The sequence below is a fragment of the Microtus pennsylvanicus genome, chromosome 10, assembly GCF_037038515.1.
Source record: "Microtus pennsylvanicus isolate mMicPen1 chromosome 10, mMicPen1.hap1, whole genome shotgun sequence".
NCBI lineage: Eukaryota > Metazoa > Chordata > Mammalia > Rodentia > Cricetidae > Microtus > Microtus pennsylvanicus.
Genome location: NC_134588.1, coordinates 98,043,050 through 98,050,063, shown reverse-complemented (window position 1 = coordinate 98,050,063; position 7,014 = coordinate 98,043,050).

The window sequence follows — 7,014 nt, the reverse complement described above, 5'->3', positions numbered from 1 at the left end:
ACAAGCAAATCCTTAACTATTAAATATCTAGTCCTTAATTTCATCAGACACTCAAGAAGTATATAATATCTGAGTAAACAGGAAGTACAGAGCAAACCACTAAAACTATAGAAATGACTGAGACAGCTGACTGCCTACATAGTCTACCCAAGATTCCTCCTTAATGTTGGGACATCCATCTTCAACTTATAGGCCTAGAATATCTGACAGAACTTTTCTTGTAAAGCAGGAATTTTGAAGGACTGGCCTTAGAGGCAGTCCCTGAGCAGCTCAGATGCTATGGTGACTTTGACGCTTCATTTTCCCTACACATTAAGCTTCAGTTCTTGGTTTTACCTTTATCTATGGGCTGTATGGTGGTTAGGTTTAATGTCAAATTGACACATTGTAGAGTCACCTGAGAAGAAAGGCTCAATGAAGGATTGTCTACATTTGGTTTGCCTGTGGATGGGCATGCCTAAAGGGGACTCCAGACACAAGGCACTGGGTAGCACCAGTCCCTAGGGAAGAGGTCTTAAGCTGTGTAACAGTGGAGAAATCAAGCTGAACTTAGGGGAGAAGGTGTGTGTTCATTTCTCTGCTCTTGACTATGGATGTTATGTAAGTCAATGATGGACTGTAACCGGGCATTTGAAATGGAAATAAACCCTTATATTCTAAGTTGCATTTTTTTGGTCTATTTTATCACAGCAAGAGAATAAAATTAGGGCGGGTTTGTTATCTGTTTGCCTTAGAACTATGATATCCCAAACAACTTAAAGAAATTTGAAGACATTAAAAACATGAAGAGATGGCTCAGTGGTTAAGAGCACTGACTGCTCTTCCAGAATTCCCAGCAATCACATGGTGGCTCACAACCATCTATAACATCTATTACCATCTATATACAATAAGGACAATTAGCCATTGGGCAAGAAACTGCCGTTGCCTCAACTTTTGACAGTATGCTGTAAAAATTGAACAAGCAGGATACAAGGGAAATTGACTTGTGAACTTTGTCGAGGCAGGGTAGGCCAGTCCTTCAAAACTCCTACTTCACAAAAAAGTCTAAGATATTCTGGGCTTAAAGGACAAATTGGGATATTCCAACATTGTAGAGGAACCTTTGTTGACTGTCTAGGTAGTCAGTTGTATCTATCATTTCCATAGTTTTGGAAGTAGTATGCTCTGCACTTCCTATTTTATCAGGAACTATGTCCTTCTTGAGTCTTTGATGAGACTGAAGACTAGATAGTTATAGTTTTGTACTTTTCTTTGTTACCAAATTAAAAAGAGGACCTCACAAAAGAGATGTAAAGTTTATAAAGGTTGAAAAACATAGCCGGGCGGTGGTGGCGCACGCCTGTAACCCCAGCACTTGGGAGGCAGAGACAGGCGGATCTCTGTGAGTTCGAGACCAGCCTGGTCTACAGAGCTAGTTCCAGGACAGGCTCCAAAGCCACAGAGACACCCTGTCTCGAAAAAACCAAAAAAAAAAAAAAAAAAAAAAAAAAAGAAAGAAAGAAAGAAAAACATAAAAGCTTAAGTTGTCTAAGAAAATGTTTTAAGGTCTAAAATGATATTTTTGGATGGTAAGACATGTTATTATAGAAAGTGATTTAGGTATAAAACTTTGGACTCACCAAGATGGGATAAACAATAGAAGTCTTTATCCAAAGTTGTCAAAGATAAATGGACTAGACATTGTGAATGTAATTCTTGTTTGATAATTATTCTTATTGTATATAGTTTTACTATGTTAGAGTTCAAATCTTTCCTTTTATTTAGACAAAAAGGTGAGGGGGAATGTTGTGGGATATTTGATCACACTGTGAAACCCAAGATTGTGTTTAATAAAATCTAGCAAGAATAATAAAAACCCAGGGTCAGATATTGGGGCTCAACCCAAAAATCAGAGAAGCAAAGTAGTCAAGCCACTAGAGAAGTCTTACCTCTATCAAGACTGGGCGACTGTAGATTAAACAGACTAAGAAGACTAAGCAGCCTGGGCCTCTCCTCCCATTTTATATTCCCTCTAATGCTAGGATTAAAGGTGTATGACTTCCTAGAACTGGAATTAAAGATGTGAGTCATCACCACCTGGGTTTGTTTCTGCAGTGATCTTGTATAGCCCAGGGTGTCCTTGAACTCACAGAGACCCATCTGCCTCTTTCTCCCAAATCCTGGGATTAAAGGTGTGTGCCACCACTGCCTAACCTCTAGTGGTTTAGCTTTACCCCTCTGATATTCAAGCAAGCTTTATTTATTAAAACATTAATAAAATATCAGTATAAAAGTCAACCTTAGGTTAAGAGGTGGAGCCAGGAACCACTTGACAGAAAAAAAAACAGAGTGGGAGGAAGTCAGAAATAAGGGTAGAGAGACCCACAGGAAATAATACGGAGGGACTTCAAGTCTGGTGGGCTTTTTGGTTTGGGATGGTGAAAGGGAAGCTCTCTGAGATGCCAGCAAAGTAGGAAGGTCAGCTGTTTGCTCCTGTGTCTTTCTGAACTAGTAGGTTTTCACCTCAGTGTCTTGACTTCCAAGTCTTTAATGGTAAAAATAATAAGGTTGAGATTTAGTTTAAAAAACAACATTTATGATACCTAAATAACCAATAAGTAAACTCTACATCTTAGCAGCATTTGTTCAAACCATTTTCCCCTGGTTTTCCGCCCTGTCATTGGTTTACAGTTGAATGTCTTTAGAAATGCTGAGTGCTCTGTATCCTTTTTATTTTTAACGATTTATTTAGCTTCGTTTTATGCACATTGATGTGAAGGTGTCAGATCTTGTGGAACTGCATCCTCAGACAGTTGTGAGCTGCCATGTGGGTGCTGGGAACTGAACCCCGGTCCTCTGGAAGAGCAGTCAGTGCTCTCAACTGCTGAGCCATCTCTCCAGCCCCTGAGTGCTCTGTATCCTTATACAATTCTCCTGTATTATATAGTCTTCTCCCTAGCCACATGTTTTAAACCTTGATTTCCCTTCAAATGTCTTAACTCTGTCTTCATCCATCCATTCTCTACAGGGAATGGTCTACAATAGCTATACTTTTGATTTGGAGTGACTGAGTTGATTGAGCATCTAGTAAGCAGAAGAACAAATAGCAACCAAACAGTGGTGGCACAAACCTTTAATCTCAGCACTTGGGAAGCATAGGCAGGTGGATCTCCGAGTTTGAGGCCAACCTGGTCTACTACAGAGCAAGTTGTAGGGCATCTGGGACAACACAGAGAAACCCTGCCTGGAAAAAAAAAAAGGGCAATAGCAAATAGTAAAACATCTTCAAATTGGAGTATCCTGATCAGGAGAGCAAACAAAAGTAACAGAATCAGATCAGGCATTTGTGATATCTATTGTGATGTGTAGGGCCAGGGTCTACCCTTGTTCCTGGGGTGCATCTTGAGGACAGTTTCTGGTCAGCTAACTAAAGCATTCTGTTTGTTCCTGTGCTCCCCCTGCCCTGCCTGGTGATTAGCTGTAGGGCATTGACTCCATTGTTGGTATGGTAATTTGCCACCTGCCTGGGCGGAAATCCTTGTGCAGCAGTTAGGTACTTAAGGATTTCCCCAAGTTTGAATAAATGGCATTCAGCTGATCTCCTTACGAATGACCCAGGTCTCTTTGTGTGTTCTTTCAATCTCCAGGCCCTTGCCCGACTCGCACGTGGTACAGTGGCTGCACCGAGGGTGTAACACAGAATCGGGTGTTACAATGATGATGAGGGAAGCCCTCCTGGAATAGTGTACAGGAGTTTTCATGGTTGAGAGATTTCCAGGCTGAGGGTTCTCTACACAGACAAGCTTTCTGGTCTCTGGTTCTTATTGCTGACATTTTTAGATCATGTTGAACAACAGTTACGTCTTTTGGAAAATCTTTGCCCTCTAGCTGTTCTCAAGAGTGCACTGTTTTAATACCCTTGGCTGCTTGCTCTTCTCCTTTATACTTGGTACAGTGCCAGGGGTCCAGGCTGACCCAGGACGGGGAGTCTTGAGAATACTTATGATAAGCATGATAGGGCCACGGATGAGGGACTCACTTTTTCTTTTGTTTTTGAGTCTGATCTTACTATGGTAGTCCTGGCTGGCCTAGAACCAAGCTGCCTTAAAGTTCACAGAACTCCACCTGTCTCATCCTTTCAAATGCTTGGATTAAAAGGGTGTAGCACCCAGCCCAGCCATGACAATATACCTATATGATTTACACAATTTTATCACTTCCATATTAATCTTCCTAGTGTCTGTTTCTTTAATCTGCTCTTGATCAGCATGAGGCTTGCCTGAGCTTTCTTAACTCGGTTATACCCTGTGATAGCAACCTATGACATCACTAACCACTGAAAAATTGTGGTTGCCCAAATCTTAGCACTGGTGTTGATCAAGAACTAATGATGGGGGCCTTGAAACACATGGTAGCACACTTCTCTACTCCAGCACTTGTGAGGCAGCGGCAGGTGGGTCTCTGTGAGCTCTAGGCCAGTCTGATCTATACAGCAAGTCTACATAGCAACTATCAATTCTTAATCACCATGAAGCTGAGCTTTGGGAACCATATTTTACCATGTCTTAGTCAATGTTCTGTTGCTATGAAGAGACACCATGACCATGACAGCTCTCGTAAAAGAAAGCATTTCCACGAGGCTTGCTTACAGTTTCGAGGTTTAGTGCATTCTCGTCATGGTAGGGAGCGTGGCAGCATGCAGGCAGAGAAGGTACTGGAGAGGTAGCTGAGAGTTCTACATCCAGAATCACAGGCAGCAGAAAGGCAATGGGCCTGGCTTGGGCTTCTGAAACTTCAAAGCCTGCATCCAGTGACACACATCTTCCACTCTGGCCACACCTCTTAATCCTTCTCAAGTAATACTATTCCTGAAGACTAACCATTCAATTATGTGAGTCTATGGGGGCCATTGTTACTTAAACCACCACATAAACAACTCTTTTAGATTTTATTTTTCCCGGGCGGTGGTGGCGCACGCCTTTAATCCCAGCACTCGGGAGGCAGAGGCAGGGGGATCTTTGTGAGTTCGAGACCATCCTGGTCTACAGAGCTAGTTCCAGGACAGGCTCCAAAGCCACAGAGAAACCCTGTCTCGAAAAAACCAAAAAAAGAAAAATTTTGCTGGGATTTTGATGTGCATTGTGTTGAATTTGGAGATTTTTTTAAAATAGTGAGTAAAAAGAAAAGAATAATTACTGAAATGAGCATGCCGTTGAAGTGACATCTATGACTGATGACCTTCAAGGTATAAAACTGGACCTTAAGATTATTAGAAAAATGAAGAACTTTGTGTTTCATTTGTGGTAAATATACATTACATTATTGAAAAATTTGAGAAAGTATATCAAAAAGTTTTGAAATAATTCGGTAATTCTTGGTTAATTGTTCACTCAGTTTATTACTCTGATCACTGGCTGATTCTATAAACATTTATAGCTACTATTTAATTTACCTCTCGCTAATAACATAGTGTATTAAACTTACAATTAGGGTTTATGGGGAACTGAGGTTTATTCCATGCGCCAATGATTTTCATCAGATCATTAAGAGCAACTGAGTGAGAATGCTGGAAAGGGAGCAAGAGGGCATTCAATTTTGTGATTATTTTCTGTGTTGTGTATGGACGTGTTCATGTGGGTGTGTACACTTGTGTACACTTGGGCACACAGGCTCATGTGTGTTTGAGTGTGTTTGTGTTTGTATATAGGTTAGAGGTCAATGTGGATATCTTCCTCAATCACTTCCCACCTTCTTGGGGGTGGGGTGGGAATTCTCCTTCTCTGCCTCCCCAAAACTGGGATTACAGGCCTGATTAACTGCCTGGTTCTTTTTGTCTGGATACGGGGGATCTGAACTCAAGGCCTCAGGCTTGCCTTGCAGGTACTTTATTACCATCTTCCCAGAGCTCAACTATCTCATATTTTGGGGCCATCAGATGACTCCTCTTAAAGGGGTTTGCCTTACAAAACCAAAGCCTGCGACTGGTACCCGGATGCCACAGAGGAAGGAAACAACTGATTCCTAAAAGTTGTCCTCCGACCTGAACTCATGCAGACATAGCTCGCATATGTACACAAAATAATAAAGAAGACAAAATAGACATAAGAAATTAACTCTATTTCTGGGTGTGGTGTTGCATGCCTTTAGTCCCAGCACTAGGGAGGCAGAGGCAGGCAGATCTCTGAGTCTGAGGCCAGCCTGGTCTATAGAGCAAGGTCCAGGATAACCAAGGTTACACAGAGAAACCCTGTGTAGAAAAAACAAAAAGTAAACAAATAAACAGGAATCCACTCGCAGTCTTCTGGGCAGGAAAAACGGGTATTTCATCTCCTCTATTGAGAAGAAGAAGCCCTTCTGTGCTCAACATTCCTGGTTTTCCTATTGATCTGTGGGTACAAGGACCTTAGTGAGCCCAACAATTAAGTACGAACAGTTCATTGTACATCCAGTCCCACTGTGTTCCCCTAACTTTTTCATTGTTTTGAATGGAAATCCACCCGCACTTGCTGATTTGATGACCCTCCATCCCTCCCTCCCTCCCTCCATCCCAGCTCCCACCCTGAGTGCTATTGTTTACTGTATTAGGTCTCTGCCTTTGTTTGTTCTGATTCCTAATACTTGTCCTTTGCAGCTCATGTATTTTACCTTGCATCCTGTTTTCAGGGTTTCTCTTTAATGTCACATATGTTAGGATCTCACCACTTACATTTTTGTTACATTTATTTTTGTGCGAGAGACTGTGTAAGGTGGCCACAGGACCAGTTTGTGCAAGTCGGTTCTCTCTTTCTACTCTGTGGGTCTCGGGGATGGAAGGAAGGCAGCCAGAATGGGTCGTAAGTACGTTTCCTGCTGAGTTACCTACCCTTCCAGCTCACAGTTTAATTCCTTTTAAAGGCAGAACAATATTCCTGCATGTTCACATCCACATTTTCTCTCTCCATGCCCCTGTAAATGGACATTTGGTTTGCTTCTACTCTTTGCTCCAGAGACTGAGAGTGCTGTGCTGTGAACTCTGATGGAGAAGGATCCACT